The 25496-nt window shown below is 37.4% G+C and overlaps 1 protein-coding gene across 3 annotated transcripts in view; it reads left to right on the top strand.

Moving 5' to 3' along the window:
- Positions 1-19570: 19570 nt before the first annotated feature.
- Positions 19571-25496, top strand: part of ZC3H7A (zinc finger CCCH-type containing 7A) — a 53902-nt gene continuing 47976 nt past the window's right edge. For 2 of the 3 annotated variants that reach the window (XM_027839322.1, XM_027839324.1), the window contains exon 1: positions 19571-19711. The gene's annotated coding sequence lies outside the window, so the exon portion shown is untranslated. Of the gene's footprint in view, positions 19712-24385; positions 24484-25496 lie in introns of all 3 variants that reach the window. The other variant, XM_027839323.1, reaches the window with a different exon arrangement.

Genomic DNA, 25496 nt, shown 5'->3' on the forward strand with positions numbered 1-25496 from the left:
AGATTTTTGAAGACAGAAATGATATTTCCCCTAAGTCTTGTCTTCTCTAGATATTCAATTCAATAAGTATTTATTAAGCAACTATTTTGTGCCAGACACTGTGTTAAGTGGTAAGGATATGGAGACAAAAAAATGAAACCATTTCTACCCTGAAGGAGTTTACATTTTGCTGGACGAGATAACATTTACACAGTTATCTAAATAAAATATGGAAAGGAAATACAAAACAATTTCAGGGAAAGGGAAAGTGCTAAGGAGGAGGTAGGGGAAGGATCAAGAAAGGCCTTATATAGTAGTAAGTACTGCCCTTTGAAGGAAGAAAGGGATCCCAAGAAGCGGAGGCAAAAAGGGAGGGCATTCTAGGTATGAGGGACAACATGTGAAGCAATGAGAGGTTAAGTGATTTACCCAGGATTACATAGCTAGTATGTGTCAAAAAAGGGACTTGGACGCAAGCATGTTTTCCTGACTCAGTAGCTGGTTCTCTTTCCACTATGCCATGTACTTTCTGCCTTGTATTCACTAGGTACTTAATAAATATTTGCTGAACTAAATTATTCGTTGAACCAAATACTTACATAAAAAGAGAACCAATCCATTAAGAGAAATAAATTGTTATGAGAACCATCCAATTTTTGTATTTCAATCCCTACTTTGAGAATGTAGTGGCATGTTACTGCTTTTTTAAAAAATGTCTTTATAATATCAAATTTTAAACCTGTAGAACGCACCTGAAAACTAAACCAAAAATATCATTAATTTCAACATATGATATTATCAGCTGATTGAACTTATGGAGCAATGTTCCAATATGTTCAAATGGTAATTGTTTATAATCTCCTATTCTGTCACATCAGTTTCCGCTTAATTATTATTACTATGATATTAGAAGAAAAAAATAACAGACACTTTCACTGAAGATTGAGTTCTTTAGAAAAGAGATGGTGTGGTTTTGGTCCTTTTTGAAAATGAAGGATGAACAACAACAACAACAACAGCTTGCAGTAGTATAATAGTTGAAATGGGAAATGCAAACCATCTCCCCCACCTCCAGCCCCTCATTCTGTAATAGTAACTTAATTGATTAGCACCAGTTAAGAGCACCTGAGTAGTAGCACTATGTTGGATCCCGATAATGAAGATAAGAATAGAAGTTTTTCTCTTATCTCTAATGTTTCTGTATCCCTAAGGAAGCAGTCTCAGTTACTTCTACCTATTTCTTTTTTGACTCTTTAAAATTTTTTTAAAATTTATTTTGTTAAATATTTTCTAATTACATATAAAATTTTTTAAAATAATGATCCAAGATAATTCTGAAGGACTTATGATGAAAAAATGCTATCCACCTCCAGAGAAAGAACTTATGGAGTCTGAATGCAGACTGAAGCATATTTTTTTTTTTACTTTATTATTCTTTTTTTGGTCTGTGTTTTCTTTTGCAAGCTGGCTAATATGGAAATATGTTTTGCATGACTGCACATGTACAGCCTTGGATCATTATATTGTTGAGAATAGCTAAGTCATTATAAATATTGTTATACAAATAGGTCCTTTCCTCTTTTCTTGGATCTCTTTGGGATACGGACCTAGTTATGAAATTTCTGAGTTCAAAGGGTAAAGCAAGTCCTTTGAGCATAGTTATAAATTATTCTCCAGAGTTGTTGGACTAGTTCACAATCCCACCAAAAGTGCATTAGTGTCCCAATTTTCCCACATTCCCTCCAGCATTTATCATTTTCATTTTCTGTCATGTTAGCCAATCTGATAGGTGTTAGGTGGTATCTCAGAATTGTTTTATTTTGCATTTTGCTAATCATTAGTGGTTTAGAGCATTTTTAATGTGACTATTGATAGCTTTTATTTCTTCTGAAAACTGCCTATTCATATCTTTTGATCATTTATTAACTGTGGAATGGCTCTTATTTTTATAAATTTGACTCATTTCCCTATATATTTGAGAAATTTTTTCAGAGAAGCTTGTCATAGCTTCTCCACTCCCACCCCTAGTTTCCTGTTTGCCTTCTAATTTTGGCTGCATTAGTTTTGTTTGCACAAAAGTCTTTTAATTTCATGTAATCAAAATTATCTATTTTACTTCCCATAATCCTGTCTCTTGCTTGATCAGAAATCCTTCTTTTATCCATAAATCTGACAGACACATGCTCTCAAAATTTATTTATCATATCATCTTTAATGTCTAAATCATTCATACATTTTGATTTTATCTTGGTATATAGTGTGAGATGTTGATCCATGCCTGGTTTCTGTCAAATTATTTTCTAGTTTTCCCAGCAATTTTTTTGGTCAAATGTTGGGTTCTTACCCCCAAAATTTGGGTCTTTAGGTTTATCAAACACTAGATTACTAGGATCATTTATTTACTACTATGCATTGTGTGCCTAATCTATTCCACTGCTCCACCACTCTATTTCTTAGCCAGTATCAGATTATCATAATGATTACTGTTTTGTAATATAGTTTGAAAACTGGAATTGCTAGACTATCTTCCTTAACATTTTTTTCATTGATTCTGTTGGTATTCTTGACCTTTTGTTCTTCCAGATGAATTTTGTTGATATTTTTTCTAACTCTATAAAATAATTCTCTGTAGCTTGATTGGTATGGCACTGGATAAGTAAATTAACCCAGGTAGGATTATTATTTTTATTATATTGACTCAGCCTACCCACAAGCAACTAATATTTTTCAAATTGTTTAGATCTGTCTTTTTTGTGTGAAAAGTGTTTTGTAACTGTATTCATATAATTGCTGGGTTTGTCCTGGCAGGCCTCTGCCTATTTCTTAACAAAAATAGGACAAGGGGACCCAATTTCAGTTTTTGAATTAGGATGGAGTATTTTAAGAGTACAAAGAATCAGAAATAATAAAAAATTTTTGTGCTCCTGGGTAGTCATGTAACATTTAACTTTCAGTGTTTGTTTTCTAATTTTGGAAACATAAGAGGACACTTGTAATTTCTGGTCACTATCAACTTTGGCAGGATTCATATATAAAAAGACATATGTTACTCTTACAGTACTGTTATTTCCAATACATTTGGAGGGCAAGTAACCCCATACCACTTGAAAACTTTAAAAGTCATGTTCCAAACATCTATCTAAATACAGAATACATTGAAGAAACCTGAAGAGGAATATGGATAATAAAGGGCAAAATATACTCCTATTGAAATTTAGAGGAAGATATAGAGATCATGGTCTCCCTTAGGTTGAGGCAGCTAAAAGGTATCATGGATAGAGCACTGGATTTGGACTGAGGAAGAACTGAGTTCACATTCTGCCTCAGACATTGACTGGCTGTGTGATCATGGGCAAATCACTTAAGCTATCAGCCTTAGTTTCCTCATCTGTAAAATGGAAAAAATAATAGTGCCCATAGGTTTGTAGTGAGGATCAACTGAGATAGTATATGCAAAGTACTTTGCAAATTTTAAAATTCTACACAAATGTTAGCTATTATTGTTTTATTTTAACTTTTAGTTGGTAGGGTTTTAAATTTTATCCTGTGGATAGGCACAAAATATTTCTCAAAGTAGACATTGCTAACTGAATAACTGTTTATACTATAAATATTGTTCATCCTTCATTTTTGAAGAGGACCAATGACATCATGCCATGATGTCTTGACTTGCAAATGAATTAGATTTAAGTGAGGGAGAGTTGCACAAAGTCTTCTACCCCACTCTTCTAGAGTCATCGAAGTCCAGTGGCAAGACAAAAGTCAGAATGACTGGTGATGATCCAGGATGCAGTAAGCAGTAGATGACCTTGGTGTTTTTGATGTTTGACTAAGCTCTAAGTGCTCCACAGTGCCTGCTTCAGCCACCTTCACAGTCATTAGAACAATTGTTTTCATCTGCCCATTCTCCTAGGGGAGGTCTTTACGTGGGTGGGGTAGACATCCCCCTAAATCACTGAAGGACTTGAGGCCTATTAATAATACTCAACCTTGTTTAACCCATCTGCAGAGAAGACTTTACTGGGGTGTGGCAGCTGCACATGCTACAGCTTCTTGGAGACACAGGTGAGAGTAAGGTGACAGGTGGACACCTAAGGTGCCTGAGCAGCTCTGCAAAGGGCTCAGCAAGCCTGGAGATGTTAGTCCTCCCTGAATATCCCATACACCCTTTATGATAAATAGAACTGTTATTATAGACCACTTGAAAACTACTAAAGAATTAAACATACATACACATTTAAACATTAATTCCTAGAAAGTATTATTTAACTAACAAAGTTCAAAGTGGCATAAATCCATTTTAAGGTTAGCAAACATAATAATTTTTTTAAAGAAATAGTAAGTATATTTTGTATCATCAAATGAATTATATCAAATTCCCAGTTGGTTATTGAATTCAGTGCTAAGTACCCACTATAAGCAAAGGATTTTCCTGTACATTTTAGATCTGAGGTGCTGAATACCCAGTTAAAGTTCTGAGAGAACTAACATTGAATTGTCAGTATATAGCCACAGGGTGTCACCACTAGATTGTATCTCCTCAAAAACTTAACAAAAAAAAAAAAAACCAAAACAAAACTTTCCCTTTAGGGAATATGGATCTGGAAATCTTTTTAAAAGAATAATGTAATTTTCATTTGCAAATTACCATATTCAGAGCAGGGCTTTTAAGAGGGGAGGAGAGAGGAGTGGAAGTAAGGGACAGATCAAAATAGAAAACTACTTAAAGAAGAAAAACAAAAGTGGAAAGCTGGGGAAAATGGGAAGAAGGTATTTTAGAAAGAAAAGGAAAAGTAAGACAAATGGCAAATCAGAACAGCTATGAACATTTTTACTTCATACTTAGATGGATCTTTGATTTTATCAGTGAGAGAGAAGCTTATTCCTTCTAACAATGTGGATCTCAATCCATCTACAGCATCTCATTTTTTTTTCCACACTTCATTGGAAGTGTTCAAACAGAGGTTGGATGATAATCACCTGTCAGATTTGTAGTGGGGATTCCATTTATATATGAATTAGACTGGATGACGGCTGATGTTCCTTCCAACTCTCAAATACTGTGGTTCTGTGACATAGAGGTGAGATTTAAACCTAGGTCTACTTGTGAATAAGCAAGTCACTTAACCTTTCTGGACCTCAGTTTCCTTATATGTAAAATAATCTCTCTATTACTTAACAGTGAGACTCAAATGATAAAACGTATGTGTTTTGCTAAACTTAAAATACCATATAAATATCAGTTGAAATATTATAAAACTTTATTACTTTGTATTCTATCTTGAATATACACTCAAGCGAGTGTACTGATCAATTTGCTGAGTTTACTGGGAGTTGAATCTTTGGAAGCTTTAACCATAATACCTCTGTCCCTATAGCAAGAACTCCTGGTAATCAAACACAGTCTATGTGAGCCCAAAACTTGGGTTCTTTATGCCATAGGTTACATATTGATTCTGTTGAGTGCTGGCACCTTGTTAAGAAGACAAAGAGATTACTCTCTCTTTTTTTATTGTTGTTGTTGTGGTTTTTTAGGCAATGGGATTAAGTGACTTGCCCAGGGTCACACAGCTAGTAGGTGTTATGTGTCTGAGGTCAGATTTGAACTCAGGTCCTTCTGAATCCAGGGCTGGTGCTCTATCCACTGCACCACCTAGCTGCCCCAAAAAGATTACTCTTAAGTTTCAGTGATGGGGGCAGCCCCAAGATTAATTAGGGTCCCACCTGTGCTTCTCATAGGAGATGAATTTTAATGATTAGGATTACCCTCAGAATGCTATGGCTTGATCATACATTTAGGAGGATAGATTCTGTTGAAAAAAGCTACCACCTTTATCGGTCTGTAAAAGAGAGCTGTTTAGCCCCGTACTTTTAAATTTCTTTTCCCTTTCCCTTCCAACTTTCTTCTAGAGTACAGCCAAAATGGAAGCATTGAGGCTAAAGAACATGAGAACTCCATGTATTTGCCTACATAGCCTGAGGAGAGCTCCCGAGAGTGGACTTTCCCTTGGCAACACCCAAGGCAATAGTGGAAAACAAAGCTGCTGCATTATGGATAAAGTTCCTGAAACACAGTGAGATCTCAGAGTCTAACTTCTAGCTAGAGAAGGGAAGTTTCTTGGGAACCACCAGCCTTAGGGGTTGCCTCAGAGGGAATGCCCATTTAAAAAGTTTACTAATTTGTCCTTCTAGAGAGACAAGGGCAATTCTTGAGCAGTGACCTCTTGAAAAGAAAAGAAGATTACTCATATTTCTCCTGAAGCTGGAGAAACATGAAAAGGTATAACATGGGGAAACAAAAGACTTGTACTTTGTATTCATTAATATCATGGATTATTTGTATAGTATAGGTCATATAGGATGAGGGTTATCTACATAATAGCTAGTAGCCCCAAAACATGTTTGCCTTCTGGGTGGGAATTTAAACCATGGGGTAATACTGGGTCAGAAAAACTCTAGAACTGAAGTGAAAAAGTGGGGCCAATCAGAAAAGGAGGAAAATTGTATTGAAAACTTATGTGCTTCTCTAAGTGTTTTATTGGCTTTTTGCATCTGTTTATGGGTTGGCAAAAGTCTGTCATCTACATTTTTTGTAGGATGAAATAAAAATTCTCCTTTATTATTTGTTATCTTGAGTTTGTTCAGTGATTGGGAGTATCACAGGTATAAAAACCTAATCCACGAGCTATTTCAGTGGTTTCTAAGGATAAACTCCCAATAAGGGCAATAATGAGCCTCAAAAAGACATAGATATTTTAGTGACAAATCCAATCTATGCGAGCTCAGAACGTGGGGGCCTTGTGCCAAAGGTTACATACTTATTCAGCTGAGCAGGGTAGGGTTGAAATTTACCATAGCCTGACAGTATTTAACACACATAATTATATTCACATACATATATCTATTCAATGATCCAAGGTTTAATTAGCCTGTGTATACCTCCACCAATATAAACTAATTTTTCTATGTCTTAGTGAGCTGTTTTAATATTTTGCTATGGGCAAAAAAAAATCATTATTTTGTGGTGGCCAACCTTTTGGCAATGAGCATCTGTACACTTAGCTAGACTCATCCTTAGATGACGCATATAAAATCTATTGCTGAATCCATTCCAGCTTGATGGGTCTTGTCAGAGTTCATACTCTGCTAGTTTAGCCTTTGAGAAATATGAATTCATTAAAGCTGTTGATTCTGTAGAAACCAACTGGAGTGTTCTCTTTTCTATCTGAAGGGAAGGGCAACTTGGAATGGGTTCATCTCAACAGAATTCTGAGGCTATGTCTTAAAACATTTTTTTTAATCATGACTGTATATATATATGTATATATGTATAGGTATATACATACATATCTTATATATCTACAGGTTTTAGTGCAAGTTTAATATAACTTGAATGTGATACAACAGCAAAAAAAAAAAAAAGCCAAGGATCCAAATTTTAAGAGCATTGACAAGCTCTAGAATGTGTGCAGACGATAGCAGCCAGGATAGGAAGAGTATTAGAGGCATGCATACAAGGATAGACTGAAGAAACAGTGACTGTATAGCCTGAAGAAGAGAACACTTATGGAGGATGTGATACCTTTAGTTGCTGTAGGAGGAGGGACTAGATTTATTCTGCTTAGTCCCAGTGGCAAAATTAGGAGTGATGGGTACAAGTTTCAGAAAGGCAGAGAGACAAATTTAGACTCCAATTAGTAAGGAAAACTTACCAACAGTTAGAGTCATGCAAAAATGGAATGGGCTGCCTGGGGAAGTTCTCTTTCACTGAATATCTTCAAGAGAAAGTTGGCTCACAATCTGTTGAGGGGATTTTTCATTAGGTAGAAGCTCTGGTCTTCCTAAATACAAAATGTAAAATTCCTCTCTACAACTTAATATCTTGTCCTATTTTTTAAAAGTCAGGCCATCATATTTTAAGCGCTTAATACTGTTACCACAGTAAGTTGTTTCATATTTTTATGTATATATAATCTGGAATAATAGATTTAGACTTGATGGGACCTTAAGAGGCCCTATAACACAACCTTATTTTATAGTTGGGATTAAGTGACTTGACTAAGGTCATACAGGTAATAGATGATAAAGCTAGGATTTGTACCCAGGTCCTCAGATTGCATATCTAGCACCCTTTCCATTGTACCACACTCCCTTTATACAGGTCATATAAAGAAGAATGACAATAATAATAGCTAACATTTTTCTAATACTTTAAGACTTGTCAATACTTTAAGACTTGTCTAAGTACTTGACAAGTACTTAGAAATATCTAATATTTAGAAACATGCTAAGAATTCAGAGGCTGGAGTACCATGCTCTTTCTCTGTTCTATACTCAGGCATGCAGTTTGGACTTTCAGAGGTGGGAAACCTGCAGCCTCGAGGCCACATGTGGCCATCTAGATCCCTGGGTGCAGCCTTTTTGACTGAGTTCAAGTTTTACATAACAAATCCTTTTGTTAAGGGGATTTGTTCTGTGAAGTTTGGATTCAGTCAAAGCCCACTTAAGGACCTGGAGGGCCACATGTGTCTTCCAGGCCACAGGTTCCCACCCCCAGACTAAGTTTTGTACTATACCTTGGTTTCCCAAATCTCACTAAAACTGCATTAAGACACAGAAACTGTACTAAGCTGTGGGGATACAAAGAAAGGCAAAAACACAAGTCTCTGCCCACCAGGAGCTCACATTCCAATGGAGAAGTTAATATGCAAAAAAAAAAAATGTACATACAAGATTTTTACAGTGTAATTGGAAGGTAATTTCTGAGGGAAAGTACTATCAGGAGGGATAGAGAAGCCTTGGGAACAGAATAAGAAACAGAAACACATTACAGGAATTTATCGCTTTTCTTTCCTTTGAGAAGTTATCATTAGTCATGGCACAAACACGTGTATTTAACACATATGTACATATATGTATATGTATACACATATAAACACATATATGCACACATATAATTTATCCTCTCTGGAACCTATGAATTAAGCTTAATGATTATTATGATGATATCTGCCACAACCTAAGAATGTTCACCATGAAATGTACATTCAAACTGGATTGCATATTAATTGGTAACCTTAATATGTCACATTTATAGGGTATTCGTGTCATCATGATTTATATAGAAATGATTTGTATGGAAATCATAGAAATGCCGCAAGTGAAAAATGCTATTCATGGAAGAGGATCCTATAGCTTCAGGTAAACATAACTTTCAATATTTCAATACTTTGAGACTGATTTATTTGGAAAATCTAGGTACTCCTTCAACCAATGTGGATTGTATCCCTTCTACAACTTAGTAAATGGTTTCTCAGAACTGCAAGAATGATCACTTAACACCCCATAACCAACCTGTTGATGATCACCTCTGAAATTAATGATACTGATCCTTCAACAACAGATATTTAGACAGTCTTTGGGGCCATACTCAAACCTTTTCTAGCTTGGTAGGTTTTTCTAGACTTTCAGAATCCAGGATTAATTCACATCACAGATATTGGATTAGGTCTTTAATAAAGTTTATTACATTGAATACATATAACTCTACATTTTTATTTCTTTGAATTTAATAATTCATTAGGTAAATAGGTTGATAGATACAGGCGTTGTGTTATTTTGTCTTATATATCAGGCTTATACATTAACCATTTTGTAACAAGCTGAAACTACATACCAACAAAAAAAAAGTTGAAAAATTACATAAATCAGTTAGGCCTGACAAGATTATGAATTGATACAGAATGAATGTAACAAAGATAATTTATACAATAGCAGCAACACCATAACGTAAGGTGGGTGCATTGCCCATGTAGGTTATGAGTGTCCATGTGGGTCTATCTAGATGTGGCTCACAAAGAAGTATAAATAGGTATTTCTAGAGTCTCTTCCACCTACCCTTCTCCAAGAGAGACTGATTTTTACCAAGAGAGGAACGAGAGATTGGTGCCACAAGACTGGATACTCTGCTTTCCTCAGAAAGGGAAATTGGGCTAAGGTGATATTTATGCAACCCCCTAAATACTGTTTATCGAGAAGGAATACTTTTTAGGTTCAAGTTACTTTCCTTATCCCTTATCCCATATCCAGGGAAGGAGCGCTCTAAGCTATTGTATCCAAAGGCTTGACTTCCTACTTGCCAAAGGAGAGAGAGAGAGAGAAACCAAGGGAAAATTCCCTGGAGTCTCTAGTAAGGATGGTCACATGATCAAGTTGCCAGGAGTTTTTCTCTTCTCCCAGGGACCTTCTCTCAGAAGACAACCTGTCTTCTCTCCAAGCTGGAAACCAGAAGGACTAGGATCTCTCCTCTCTCAGGGTCTGCTAATTTTGCCCCTTATACAGGTATGGAGCACTGAGTGATCATTCTCTATCATTGAAGAGTTGCTAATGCAAATAAGTTAAGTTCCAGGTTATAGTAAAAACCAACAATTTTGAATATTAAAGAATTCTGACCAATGCAATGACCAACAATGATTTCAGAGGACCAATGATGAAGCATGCTACCCACCTTGTTGCAGAGAGGTGATGGAATTGGGGTGCAGAATGAAACATACTTATACATATGTATATATGTGTGTATACCCTTCTAATTTTTCTTTGTGAAAACTTCCAAAGTTTTTCACAATTGGATAAACATAGGCAAGGGTTGTTCTTTAAGACTTGCTTCCTCCCAAAGGCAGAGGTTGCTCTTACTTTTATTGGCTGTGCAGCTCCTTCTCTTCCTCTGGGGTTTAACTTTTATAGCCCATCCCTAGGGCTCCTCTGTTCTTCAGGCTCTCTTCTCTGGGGAAGTGTCTGCTCATCTGTACCTTGAAGTTCATTCTAACTGTTATACCCATGGAATGGAGACACATATTTGGACATGGCTAATGGAGGAATTTGTTTTTCTTGGCTATGCATATTTGTTATAAGAGGAAGAGGCAGAGAAAATCAATTTTTACTAAAAAATTAATTTAGAAAAACCAATGGGAATTGTTAACTTATAGAATTCAATAAAGACTAAATCAACTACTTTATAGGAACATATTAGGGTTTGTTTTATGTTTCTGAAATAGCTACTAGCAGGAACTATTTAAAAGCAATGCCTAATAGGTCTATAGTGGTCTGTAGCTATGGTAGGCCTTTTTTGGTAATTTTGGTACCCTTTGTTAGGATCTGACTTAACAATAACAATAATACATGTCTCTGTTATACAAAAGATTAATAGAATCACTTTGGTAAAGGATCCAAAACAAGTCTTCCCATTGATCACTGGATCAAGACATATGGGACTATAATAGGGATCTTAAAAGCTTAGTTTCAGCTTTAGATAGTAAATTGATTTTTTCCCATTAATGCTAAGGGGATTTTGTCAGTTGCTTATTACTTTCAGTAATAAGAAATTTTAAAAAGTTCTTTTTATTTTTTTATTAATTTATTTTTAGTTTTCAACAATCATTTCCATATGCTTTTGTTTTAAAATTTTCTCCCCCTCCCACCCCACCACCCTCTGCAATCTGATGTAGGCTTTACATATACATTCCTTTTAAACATATTTTCACATTAGTCATGTTGTAAGGAAGAATTAGAACCAATGGGAGGAACCACAAGAAAGAGGAAACAAAACACAACAGAAGGAAAAAAAGAGCAAATAGTATACTTCGATCTGCATTCAAACTCCATAGTTCTTTCTCTGGATATGGATAGCATTTTCCATCAGACTTTTGGAGATCGTTGCAATCAGTAAATATTCTTGCTGGAAAAGGGGATCCCTCACCTATCTGAAAATGATGAATGGTTAAGTCTGACAAGTCAGTGGCAGTGACAGTGACAGCAGTAGTTAGGTCACCTTTAGGACTTTCAAGTCTCTCATCCTCATGTCATTATTGTTCAGTCATTTCAGTCATGTCTGACTCTTTGTGACCCCATTTGGGTTTTCTTGGCAAACATAACTGGAATGGTTTGCCGTTTCCTTCTCTGGTTCATTTTACAGATGAGGAAACTGAGACAAATAGGGTTAAGTGACTTTCCCAGGGTCACACAGCTAGTGTCTGAGGCTGGATTTGAACTGTCTTCCTGATGCCAGGCCCAGCACTCTATTCACTGTGCCATCTTGCTGCCCCTAATGTTCTAATAGTTCACTTTTAAGAAGATGATTATAATACTATCTTACATTGTTTTCCAGTGGTTTTGTCTTCTGAACTTTTGTCCATAGTTCTTCAGGCACTCTATCTACCAGATCTAATCCTTTAAATTTGTTTATCATTTCCACTTCATATTCATAAAAGATGTTATTTAGGTCATACCTATACAATCTCATGGTTTTCCCTACATTCTTCAATTTAAGTCTCAATTTTTCAATAAGAAACTCATTATTTGAGTCACAGTCAACTCCAGGTCTTGTTTAGAACTTTTCCACCCTTGGTTGCAAAGTGTACAATCAATCCGATTTTGATATTGACCATCTGATGATGTCCATGTGTAGACTCACTTTTTGGGTTGTTGAAAAAGAATGTTTGCTTGTTATCTTGACAAAACTCTATTAGTCTTTGCCTTGCTTTATTTTGTACTCCAAGGCCAAGCTTGCCTGTTGTTCCAACTACCTTTTGATTTGCTACTTTAACATTCCAGTCTCCAATGATGAATTTTTTTGGTGTTATTTCTAGAAGATGTTATATGTCATCATAGAATTGAGCAACTTTGGCCTCTTTGGCATCAGTATTTGGAGCACAGACTTGTATTACTGTAAGGTTAAATGCTTTGTCTTGGATTCAAACAGATATCATTGTCATTTCTGAGATCACACCCCAGTATTACTCTCACCCTTCTGACTATGAGGGCTATTCCACTTCTTCTCAGGGATTCTTGCTCCCAGTAGTTTATGTACAGTTGAAGAAATTGAGGCACATAGAGGTTAAGTGGCTTGCCCAGGGTTACACAGCTAGTAAGTATATGAGGCCAGATTGAACTTTAGTCTTCTTGACTCCAGGCCCAGCATTCTATCCATTGTGCCATTAATGTATTTCTCTAATTTAGTATATTCACCCATATATTGTGCACCCACATATACACAAACTTTACATTGAATATTACTTTCCTCTTTTGGTTTCTTTTAGCATAGTATTTCCTTTTAAATAATTTTGGTGGGTTGAGTTTTTTTTTGTTTTGGTTTTTTTTTACTTTGAATTCAATTTTGTCTTATGTCATTGGTGTTGCTCTTTTCAGTTTGGGAGTTGCATGGTAAATTTTTTCATCTTTTTCATTTTGGACCTATTTAGATATTTCAGGATTTCTAGTTGGAAAAGAACATATTGGTTTCTACTTTTGTATTCACTTTATTTTTTTATTGGAGAGTTTAGTCCACTTAGATTGAATGTTACAATAGATTTTTTTCTTCAAAGGGAACCCATATTTTCTTGTTATGTTTATTATTAATGCAAGTTTAAGCAAAGTTCCAGGGGGCAGCTAGGTGGCACAGTGGATACAGCATCTGGACTGGAGGCAGGAAGACTTGAGTTCAAATGTGAACTCAAACATTAGCTGTATGACTTTGGGCAAGTCACTTAACCCTGTTTGCCTCAGTTCCTCATATGTAAAATGAGCTGGAGAAGGAAATGGCAAACCACTCTAGTATCTTTGCTAAGAAAACCCCAAATGAGTTCATTAGTCAGATACAACTGAAAAATGACTGAATAACAACAAAAGCAAAGTTCCTGTATATATTACTTAAACAGTGATTTAGCAAAACCAGTGCTCTGAGGTTTGTTAGCAACTGGTTTTGTCTAATTTGATAAGTTTTAAATAATTAATTTTTGCTGGGAGGCTTGTTTATTATTCCAAGATTTCCTTGAAATGGATTTATCTCTTTGCAAGTTTTTAAGTGTTTTTCAGATGTCTTTTTCTCACTTTGAATTTTCCCTTGTCCTCTTGAAAAGTCCAAGGTGATAATAATTATTATTCCTTAGTAAATGATGGGCAGCTAAGTGGCACTGTGGATAGAGTGCTGGCCTGGAGTCACGAAGATGAATCTTTCTGAATTCAAATCTTTCTGAATTCAGATCAGGCCTAAGATACTTACTAGCTGTGTAACCTTGTGCAAGTCACTTAACCCCATTTACCTCAGTTTCCTCATCTGTAAAATAAGCTGGAGAAGGAAATGGTAAACCACTGTAGTATCTTTGCCAATAAAACCCCAAATTGGGTCACAAAGAGTCGGACACCACTGGAATGACTTAACAACAAATAAATATTTCTATTTAGCTTTTTTTTTTTAGCTTAGTTTTTTCCCCTCAATGTTGGAATTTAACTATGATACATCTGGGCACATTGAATCTTAGTTTTCGCCTTGTTAAGGTGCTAGGGAATTATTCTTATTTGCATTTTTCTAATTTTTCCTCCAATTTTTGGAAACTTTTGACAATTTCCAGAATCATAATATTCAAATTCTTTTTCCTCCCACTAAATTTTCTAGAGTACAGATTTATAGCCCTAGAGATTACCCAGTCCTCTCTTTGTACAGATGAGGAAACTAAGGACTAGAGAGGTGAAGGAAGGTACTTGCTCCCTAAGGTCACATAGGTAGTAAGCAGCAGAGTTGGGATTTGATTCTTTGACTTCAGATCCAGTACTCCTGACACAAAATCAGTCAGTTTTTCTTTATGCCTGCACCATACCCTTCCTTTTCCTATTCTATGAGAACCAATTTTTAAATTTCAAAAATGGTGAAATTGTATATTGGAGGCTTCTACCTTTAGTGTTTCCATCTATGATCTTCCTATAGGATCTCAGCTGTAAGTATATAGATTGCTATATTGTAAGCTATTCTCCAGTTCTATCCCTTGGATCTGTATGGTTTCCATAGTTTGGATAATTATTGTCTTTCTCTGAAATTATATTTCCAACTGTTCAGTATTGTGTGCAGTTCTAATTTCCACTGCACTAAATCTGCTGCTAGTTGCCTCTGGAGCATTTTTTGAATTTTTCTACTGTATTCTCTATTCTCCACCTCAGCAATTTTTCATTATTTCTTCCCAATCCTTTTAAAATATTTTAACTTCCTCTTGTGATTTTTTTTTAGATGCTAAGGCTTTTTTTTTTAAATTTGAACCCTAATTTTCAACATTCACTTCCATAAACTTTTGAGTTTTAAATTTTCTCCCCCTCCCCCTCCCCAAGATGGTGTATAATCTGATATAGACTCTACATATACATTCTTATTAAACATATTTTCACAATAGTCATGTTGTAAAGAAGAATTAGAACAAATGGGAGGAACCACAAGAAAGAAGAAACAAAACAAAACAGAAGAAAAAAAAAAGAGCAAATAGCAAGCTTCGATCTGCATTCAGACTCCATAGTTCTTTCTCTGGATGTGGATAGCATTTTCCATCATGAGTCTTTTGGAGTTGTCTTAGATCCTTCTGTTGCTGAGAAGAGCTAAGTCCATCAAAGCCAGTAGTCACATAATGTAGCTGTTACTGTGTACAACATTCTCCTGGTTCTGTTCATTTCACTCAGCATCAGTTCATATAATAAGTGTTTCCAGGTTTTCCTAAAGTCTGCCTGCTCATCATTTCTTATGGCACAATAATATTCCATTACATTCATATACCACTACTTGTTCAGCCATTCCCAATTGATGGGCATCCCCTCAATTTCCAATTCATGGCCACCACAAAAAGAACTGCTATATTTTTGTACATGTGGGTCCTTTCCCCATTTTTATGATATCTTTGGGATACAGCTCTAGAATTGGTATTGATGGGTAAAAGAGCATGCACATTTTTATAGCCTTTTGGGCACAGTTTCAAATCTCTCTTCAGAATGGTTCAATCATTTCACAACTCCATCAACAATGTATTAGTGTTCCAATTTTTCCCACATCCTCTTCAGTATTTATAATTTTCCTGTTTTGTCATGTTAGCCAATCTTCTTGTGATTTTTAAAAACTTTCTTCAAGCTTTTACTGTCCATTTTTTTGAACCAGTGTTAATTGGTATTTCTTTGAGTATGTCATTTGTCCATTTGAAGAGGTCTCTTTTGGATGTCTTACATGGTTAGTTTTTTCATTTAGTACTTCAATTGATTCAGTTGCTCTATAGCATTTAAAAAAATTGTACTGGCATTTGGTTTTACTTATTTAAAAACTTCGGTTGATTTTTATTTGCTTGTGTTTTTTAAAAAGATTTCTCTTCTTTTTGGTCTATTTTTATATTTTTCATTTTTGTAGGGTGTGTGAGAAGTCTTCTTCCATTTAATCCTCTCATTTCCATTTCGTATCAATGTTTCCCTTAAATTTTGAGATGTCATACTTCTCTGGTTCTTCTATTTCTCTAATGGTTTTTGCTTGCTTTCTTTTGCTGTTGCCTCTTTTTCTTCCCAATCTCTTAAGGTAGATGGATGTTCCCTAAAGTTCTGTTTTCAGCTTATTTCTAGATCTACATTCTCTGCTTTGTCAATCTCATTTACTCCCACATTTTCAACTAGTATCTTTGCATAGATAATTCCCAATCTATATTTAAAGCTCCAACTTCTCTTTCAAGTTCTACACCCACATTTCCAAAGATTAAGAGAACATCTTCATCTGGATTTCTGACATCACACACAAAACATTTCAAATCTGAACTGCTTATTTCCTTTACCCCCAAATTTGTTCCTTTTCAACAGAGGGACCATTTAGTTTCCTATAATATTTTTGGCCCTTCTCTTTCTCCTATATCTCTTTCTAATCAGTATCACATTTTTTTTTTTGTTTATATCAGTACCCTATTTCTTGTACCTGTTTTTTTTCTCTTTATTCCTACTGTCACCACCTGAGTACCTGCCCTGCCTCAACTATTGTAATAGCCTAAGCCTTCCAGTCTTCAACCTATTTCTGATACAATAGCTAGACTAATTTTGTGTTCAAAATATTTTATTCACTTCCTATTGCCTACTGAATAAAATTTAAATGCCTTGTCCAAATTTTCAAGTTTTTCCACAATCTACTATTACTGTACTTTTTAATTTTTTTATGAGCTTAACCATCATCAACAAACATTTCAATATACAAAGAACTACCTGTGTGATCTTGGGCAAGTTACTTAAATTCTATTGTTCTCAATTTCCTCATCTGTAAAAGAAAGTTCACTATTCCAGAGATCTGAAGATGAATCTAGCTACCTCTTGATGAGAGAGGTAATAAACCCAAAATGCAGAATGAGGCATACATTTTTGGACCAGGACAATGAGGAAATTTGCTTCAATTGACTATGAATATTTGTTATTAGGGATCTAATTTTTTGTTGTTTTATTTGGGGGCTGGTGGAATGAGAGAGAAAATGCTTAATTGAAAAGAACAGATTTTAAAATGAAGGGGTTAGACTAAGTATCTTCCAGCTCTAAACATTTGACCTTGTAGACAAATAAATACCTTTCCATTAGAAAAAAATTGCTGTCATGTTCTGAAAATCCCTTCAGTTGAACCTTCCCTTAGAAGCAAAATAAACTGAAAAATTGATCATGTCTGATAGCCTATGCTTCATTCAGCATCTGTAGTCTTTTACCACTCTACTGAGAGGAGGGATGTAGTTCATCATCAGTGCCCTGGAGTCAAAACTGACTATTCCATTATTCTGATTCATAAGACTTTCAGTTTTTCCCTCTGTATATTATGGTTATTATGTACATTTCATTTCGGTTTTGCTTTCTTCACCCCTCCCCCCATCAGTTCATACAAGTTTCTCAGGATTTCACATTTTCATAGTTTCATATAGGGCAATAATATTTTGATACACACAACCCTGCCCAAATACACACACACACACACACATACACACACCAACATATACCTTCTGTCATACAGGAATATGCCCAGTAACGATTTTGGAAACTGTACATCCCCAGCTTTACTTTTTAGTCATCCTGGTCCTTATGAATAAGCGTTGTGCTAAATACTGGGGATACAAATACAAAACTGAGATAGTCCCCTTCCTCTACGAGCTTACAGTCTAATAGTGGGGATACACATATGGGGGATTGGAACGCAGAGATTTTTTTTTTTTAATCAAGGGCAGCACTGGGATTATGAGTCGAAGGGCAGTAGATTGTCTCACCCTTTCTAATAGCAACGGTAGCATTGATTTCACTACTGTTACTATAGTAAAATCGAGAGGTGGAAAGGAAAATGGTCATGATGGTATGGCAAAAGGAAGGATGTCCATGCTCCTTAGGTTCTGGTTATCTGGTGAATGGGTAGAATGGTATATTAAGTAGGTTCAGGGTTGGGCTAGATAGATATATAATGCCTGAGGTATTATATTCTCTTATCTCTGAAGTGTCTACCTTTATATGGTCCTTTAAGGTGTGCAAAGTACTCCGCATTTGTAATAATCATTTGAGCGGCACAGTTTCACTTTAAGGTGTCCTCACGTCTGTTTTACATTTTTCATATTGGTTACTCCTCTACATTTACAGAGCCACCATAACAGTCCACACCCTGTTTAACCTCCTGTCCCGTCTATTAAATTGCCTAAGTGCCCCTCCCCCACCGCTCCCTGATACGTTCCAAAGTCTGTGCTGCTCTTCTATTCAAAACTCTTCGGTGGCCCCCTATTTCCTCTAAGACAAAATATAAACTCCTTAGCCTATCATTTAACGCCCTGTGAAATCTGGCTTCCTTGCACTTTTCCCACACTTATTTGATATTATACCCTCTCATTCCCTCTACTTTCCAGCCAAACTAACCTAGTTAAACTAACTCGCTGGAACTTGAAAACACAACCTCCTTTTGCACAGGCCATCCTCCATGCCTACATTCCCGTCCTCATTCTTGCCTGTGGTATTTCTTGCCTCTTGGTATTCTACCCCCTAGCAAATTCGGGTCAGGTGCCACCTCCTACAGACTAGGAATTACTTTGTATACTTATATTTCCTATCTGTGTCCTTGTTTCCCTCCAGAACAAAGCAAAAATTCCTTTAGGGCATACACTTTTGTCTTTGTATTCCCAGGGCCTACCAGCTGGCCTCGGACCCGCAGATGTAGATGTTTAGTAGATGTTCGTTCAATCAATCGAGTGACAAATATTTTGCTTCCGCTACGTGCCAGGCAGGATGAATGAACGGCTGTTGTTACAACTGAAAAAACGGAGGCTTACATAGGTAGTACGTGTAGATGCCGAATTTGCACTCAGGTCTCTCCTGACTTGCAATCTTAACCCGTTTCCCTCTACCCGCCCTGGACCTCAGGCAGCGGCGGTTTGCTCGTCTCTTAACCCCTCATCCGGCTCTTATTTTGTGTTACAGGTTACTTGTGTCTACGCGTCTTCTCCCTTCTCCCTTCCCTGCGTCCCCGCCTTCCCCCAGCGCCGGTGGAGGTGGCTGGAGATGGGGGAAGGGAGGTGGGGAAGGGCCCGGCTTTCCCTACGGGCCCGGCCCGTGTGGGCCAGGCCGCCGCGCGCCCGCGTACGTGGGGCCAGAGACCACAACATGGCGGCGGCGCCTCTCCGGGGCCCAGTAGTTCCCTCGGTTCCCGTAGTCGTCCCTCCAGCCAATGAGGTGGCGTCTCGGTTGGCGGGAAGAGGCCTCCTGCCGCCAGAGGGCGTCTTGGCAGGGAAGCCAAAGGAGAGGAGTCGTAGTCGCCGCAGCCGCCGCCGCCGCCGCCGTTGGGGTGGGAGCCGCGAGAGAAGACACCTAGGCGTCCTGCAGCGCTACGCCTGATCTTTCACCGTCTCGGTCTCCGGCTCCATCCCTGGACCGGCCCGCTCGAAAGCAGCAGGTACCACACCCCGGCTGCGGCTCTTAGGGTTAGGGGGAAGCGGAGGGGGCGGGGGCGGCCTAGACCCCTTCACAGAGACTCCTCTCTCTACCGGCACCTGCCCCCCACCACACCTTTTAGGCTGGGGCCGACGTCTCCAGTCCTCCCCTGGGCTGCGATTCCAGTCCCCCCCCCCGGCTCCTCCCCCCTCCCGCCGGCGCGCGCCCGCAGGGAGCCGTTACCCGCCGCCCCCTCCCCCTCGCAGCCCCTCCCCCCAGCCCCAGTATGGAGCTGAGGTGGGCGCGCGAGCGCCGTAGGAGGTGGGATCGCGGAGCCGGCGACCCGAGGCTTCCTTTCATATTTGTTAAATGCCTGCTGTGGGCCTGGCGCGGGGTGGGGTGGGGGATTACAAAGAGGCAGACGCCTCGGGCCCTGCTCCCTAAGCAGCTTTCGATTTCATTGTGTGTGTGTCTGAGAGTGTGTGTAGGGGGGTGACTTGTGCCCACTTCTGTGTGTCTCCCGGGAAAAAGTGTGACCGGCAGGGTGTAAAGGAGAGGGGGCTGTGAGAGATTGGGAGGAACAAGAAATAAAGTTTAAGTCAAGTTAAGCAGCATTTGCCCAGCGCCCACTATGTGCCAGGCACTGTGCTGACTGATTAGGGATAGAAAGAAAGGCGGAAAGCCCGGCCCGTGCCCTGCGGGAGCCCAGAGGCGGGGGGAGGGGCAACACGAGGACCGCGGTGTGTAAACACAGTAGACACCGGATAAACAAGTTGGAGGTCCCTTTTTTTAGCGGGACCTGGAGGGCCTCGAGGAGGAGGAAGTAGTACAGCTGCATCTTGAAGAAAGGGAGAGGGGACTTGTGAGCAGTGAATGAGGAGGGTTTCCTACCTGCTATGGAGGATGTTGCAAAGAAAAGGGGTTGGAGTGAGGGGGACTGGGTAGGGGGCAATTACCGTGAGATCGGTTGAGAAGTAATTAACCACGGTTTATTAATCGCCGGCTTTGTGCCTGGTGCTGGGGGACTGTGACAGAAATGAAAATTGGCTCTCAAAGTTAAAGTTCTGTGGAGGTAGGAGAAGCACAACATGTACATTAGTAAGTGTACCAAATGCACACAAAACAAATTGAAGGTAATTTGGGGTGGGAGAGCGCTAGTACTAGGAGGGGCATCATATACACATATATAATATGCACAAATACACATAAATATATGTGTATGTATGTATATGTATATGTATATGTGTGTGCTTCTCCTGTATAGTATATGCACAAAACCAAGGGATTCCAAGAGGTGGAGGTTCGGTGGAATCATATAGGAGTGATTGCATGAAAGTGGAAAGGAACAAGATAGATGAGAGAAATAATTGTCTGGAAGGTTCAGCAGGACTTAGTAACTATCTTTGCATGTTGGGAGTGAGAGCTTACCCCAGCTTCCTCTTGCCAAGAGAACCTATTGTCCTATTTGGAGAGATACACCGCACACTTCCCCTTTCCTTTCTTCCCTCTTCAGTTTTGATTGAAAAGTCATTTGCAACAGACCAAATGTCACAGGATTATGCACTTTCTAGCTGGAAGGGGCTTTGGGGAGTCACCATTTATCTCAGGCCCCTCCTTTTACATAGGAAGAAACTGAGGTCTAGAGAGGTAAAGGTGTTTGCCTTGTGTCACACAAGTAGTAAGTCACTGAGATGTGATTTGAACGCATTTCCTCTGACCCCACATTTAGTTTCTGTTTTCATTATATCATTATATTAAACATTGAAAAGTATTTAGAGCTGCACATTCACAGGGGGAGAGGTAGGAAGGAAAAAGTAAAGGATTAGGGGCTTGAAAACTAGATAGCCCATAAAGGTTGAGGTGCTGTCTGGACAAAGTGACATTCCCCTAGATTTTGAAGCCTTTACTCTGATTTTCCCTAAATTGTGATAATCATGTTTGTTAAATTTAAGAATTTTAGGACTTGTCCGTCTAATTTTTTTTATTTTCCATTAGCTGTGATCCTACTTGACTAATGCTGTTGGTTTCTAAAAGATGCACTGTCTCGTTGGAATTTGTTTGCTAGTTATTTTGTGGCAACTTTCTGGCTTTTCATTTAGGATGCACTTTTCTAGGGCTAGTGGCTACTGCCCTTACGTACTTGAGGTTTGGGTGATCACATACTAGATTTTTTTTTTTTTTTACATTTTATGTATTGTGAAGTCTAAAGTTTTCCTGACCTGCAGTCAGTTATAGATAATTAGTCCCATATTTTGGAAAGACCATTCAAGAGGAATGTTGAAGTTGTTACACATGGTGAAATTACTAGATGTGGAATTGAAGATGGGTTCTAAAGAGACTTTTGTCACTTACTAACTTTGTGACACTGGACAAATTACTTAACCTTTCTAAGCTTCAGTTTCCTTATTCATCAAATTCCTGTTTGGTTTGTCATGGGGAACACATAAACACATATAACAATACTTATAAAGAGATGTACATTTAACTTATTATTAAATGACAAGGCCTGCTATGATTAATGATGAGACTAGCTTCCTGAATAGTCAGATCAGTGGTTAGGATTGTTTTCTCACTTTCAGGTGTTGTAAGTCCCTTCTCTAGCTAAAGACATTCAATTTGTAGATGATCTGGATGTGATATCCACACCCCCCCCTTCCTTCCACTTATGCATTTCTATTTCTTTGTCAGAAAACAGGGAAAATGGATGTTAAGCCCAAAAATAGGTTAAAATATACTGTGAAATTTTAAAAATAAAAATATTATTCCTCAATGTGTAAGACTAGACTTGAACTTGACTTTCCATTTTGGTATGTTTTATGAACCAAAACATTTTAAAAGACATTTCAAATGGCAAAAATAAGACAATAACAAGTCGTCCAGTTCAATTTTTTTTTCGTGTGTGGATTGTTAGGACAATTTCTTTTGAATGGTTTTGGATTTCACTGAGAAAGTATTCAAGTATTCTGGTATTTGATGTAATCATCAGAATGTCATCTCTATAAAACCTTTCTAAGAATGGTCTGTGTCTACATCAAGGATTTAGTGGAAAGGGCAGTGGAGTTGTAGTTAATAAATCTGGATTTAAATCCATGCCTCTACCATTCAGTGGTTGTATGACCTTGGGCAAGTCATAACTTCTCAGGGCCTCATTTTTCTCATTGGTAAAATGAGGTATCTATCTATCTCTGTAGTTCTAACTATGATCTTAATGATGGAGTTTTTAATGCAGGGTGGTAAATGTTTTAATCTGAAAAGGTCAAATTGGGTGAATTTTATACAGGTGGATTTTTTTTTCTGTATGAAAAAAGAATAGGCTATCATTTATCTTTCTAAATTTGTTCAGTTATTTTTGAAGTCTCTCTAGAAGGAAAATAGTTTTAATATGTTTTAGTCTAGAAAAATCAAACAAGCCAGGAAATGAGTGGTCACATTTACTCATATTTTACTTTACTCATATTGATTGCTATAAGCTTAGTTCAGAGTTCTGAAAAGTGACTCACATTTATTCTCATAGTACCTTTTGAGATAAACAAAAAAAGACTACAAAATGAATTTGGTTGTCAGTACAAGATAGATGGAAAATTTTAGTGCTCTTTGTTTCCTATATGGATAAATAATTTTTTTAGTTGTATTTTTTTTAATAGTAATTGTAATGTTTCAGTAGGTGATTTTATTTTATTTTTTATTATTTTTAAAATTAATTTATTTTGATTTATCAGCAATCCCTTCCATATGCTTTTGAGTTTAAAATTTTTCTCCCCCTTCCTCCCCACCACCCTCCCCAAGATGGCGCACAATCTGATATAGGCTATGCATATAATTCCTATTAAACATATTTTCATATTAGTGATGTTGTAAGTAAGAATTAAAACCAGTAGGAGAAACCACCAGAAAGAGGAAACAAAATTCAACAGAAGAAAAAAAATAGCAAATAGCATGCTTTGATCTGCATTCAAACTCCACAGTTCTTTGGATATGGATAGTTGTATATTTTGAAAGTCCTAGATGTAATTAAGCCTTCCATAATGTAGAGTTTTGAGAAAGAAAATTGAAATCTGACTTAAGGTGATATGTAGTAATTCATCAGTGATTAAAAATCATTACCTCTGTAACATTTTGAAATCTTTTTGAAAGCATGGTATATTGCATAGAGAGAAAGCTATTTGATGTTCAAAGTCCCACCTTTGAAGCATACTGGCTGTGTGATCTGGGGCAAATTATTTAATCTTTCCTTGCCTTAAGACTTAAGTTGTAAAATTTGCTTTTTGGGGAGTTTCCTATGCCAATGAAGTCACAGGTGTAGCCACTGTCCTAAGTGATTACAAATCACTTTTTCTGAATAGTCTTATTTAGTCTTATTCAAAAAAAAGGGGGGGGGAATCACACACAGTATCTGTTAGTATCTTGAATTGTTGCAAACAAAATAAAACAGTTCTGTTTGATGTCAGTCTGTTGCTACAATACCTGCTTTGTATTCTCAGTTTTTCTCTTCTAAAGGTTACATTATGTCCCAAAAATACTTTGCAAGTGTTACTAGATTAAACCAGCACAAGTTGCAAGGCTTGGTGCTGCTACTTTTGAATTTTTTTGCATTTTCTTAACACTTCTTATTTTTAAAATATGAAACTTGAGGCTCAAGTATAGGAAAAATATTTATAGAACAAGTAAAACTTACATTAAGCTTTATTTTTTTTAGCTTGGTGCTCATGAACACATTTCTTGGACAAGTGGTAGTCTAAGTTTATTTGCTGCCCAAAATCATTACACTGAAGCATTTCTGGATTACCTTTTAAAGTAAGACTTTTATATATTTTGGTTATGAAATCATTTTGGTGTTTCTTAATTAAACTTCCCTGGATGCCAGAGGGAGACAGGTTTTTATATTGACTCTTGCTATGCAGATTGTGTAGTGGAAAGATCACTGATTTGGAGCCAGATGATCTATATTCAAATTTTTAACTCTACCACTAAATACCTGTATGACCTTGGGCAAGTCACTTAATTTCTCTGGGCCTCAATTTCTTCATCTGTGAAATGACAGGTCTAAGTTACATGATCTTTTAGGTCCTTTCTGTCTTTTAATCTGTAATGCTATTGTGTTTAGAGAATGATATTTGTTATAGGGTAATGTCCCCATTCTTCAGTCTGAAATTTAAGTCCCTCTACAGTTTAGCACCTGCCTATGTTTTCAGCCTTCATTTCCCACCATGGTCCCAGCTAAACTTTCCATACAGGCAAATTTGTCTATCTACTCTTTCTTGATGTATTTTACTCTATATTTCCACCTTTGTTTCTTCCTTGAAATTGGATATCTTCCTAGGCTCAGCTCAAATGTCACCTTGTGGAAGCCATTCCTGATCAGCCCAAGCCAGAAATGATGTTATTGCTCGAAACACTTAAATTATTGCTATTTCATTTAGGTGTCTGTTTTTGACATTTGTTTGCTCCTATTGGGGATAGATGAGATTCATTATTGCAAGACTTTAGCATCTTCCCATTGTTCTCTGACTCAAGTACGAACTTAACAATCATTGCTTTCATACTAGGTCCCACTGTAGGTCTGATCCCAATACCTTGTTATTCTGTTTACAACATCATTAGTTAACCTCATTGCGGTGTTGGTGGTGGTGGGGAGTCTGGCCTTAATTCTTAGGTTTCTCAGCTTTTGCACAAACAAACTATTCCATGCATAAAATATTCTGCCCTTTGCCTTTCCTTTAACTCACGAGACATTTTTTCTGGTCAACCCTGCCATGCCTGTACTACTACTACTACTACTACTACTACTACTACTACTACTACTACTA

The sequence above is a fragment of the Vombatus ursinus genome, unplaced genomic scaffold (genome assembly GCF_900497805.2).
Source record: "Vombatus ursinus unplaced genomic scaffold, bare-nosed wombat genome assembly UNPS02014832.1, whole genome shotgun sequence".
Lineage (NCBI taxonomy): Eukaryota > Metazoa > Chordata > Mammalia > Diprotodontia > Vombatidae > Vombatus > Vombatus ursinus.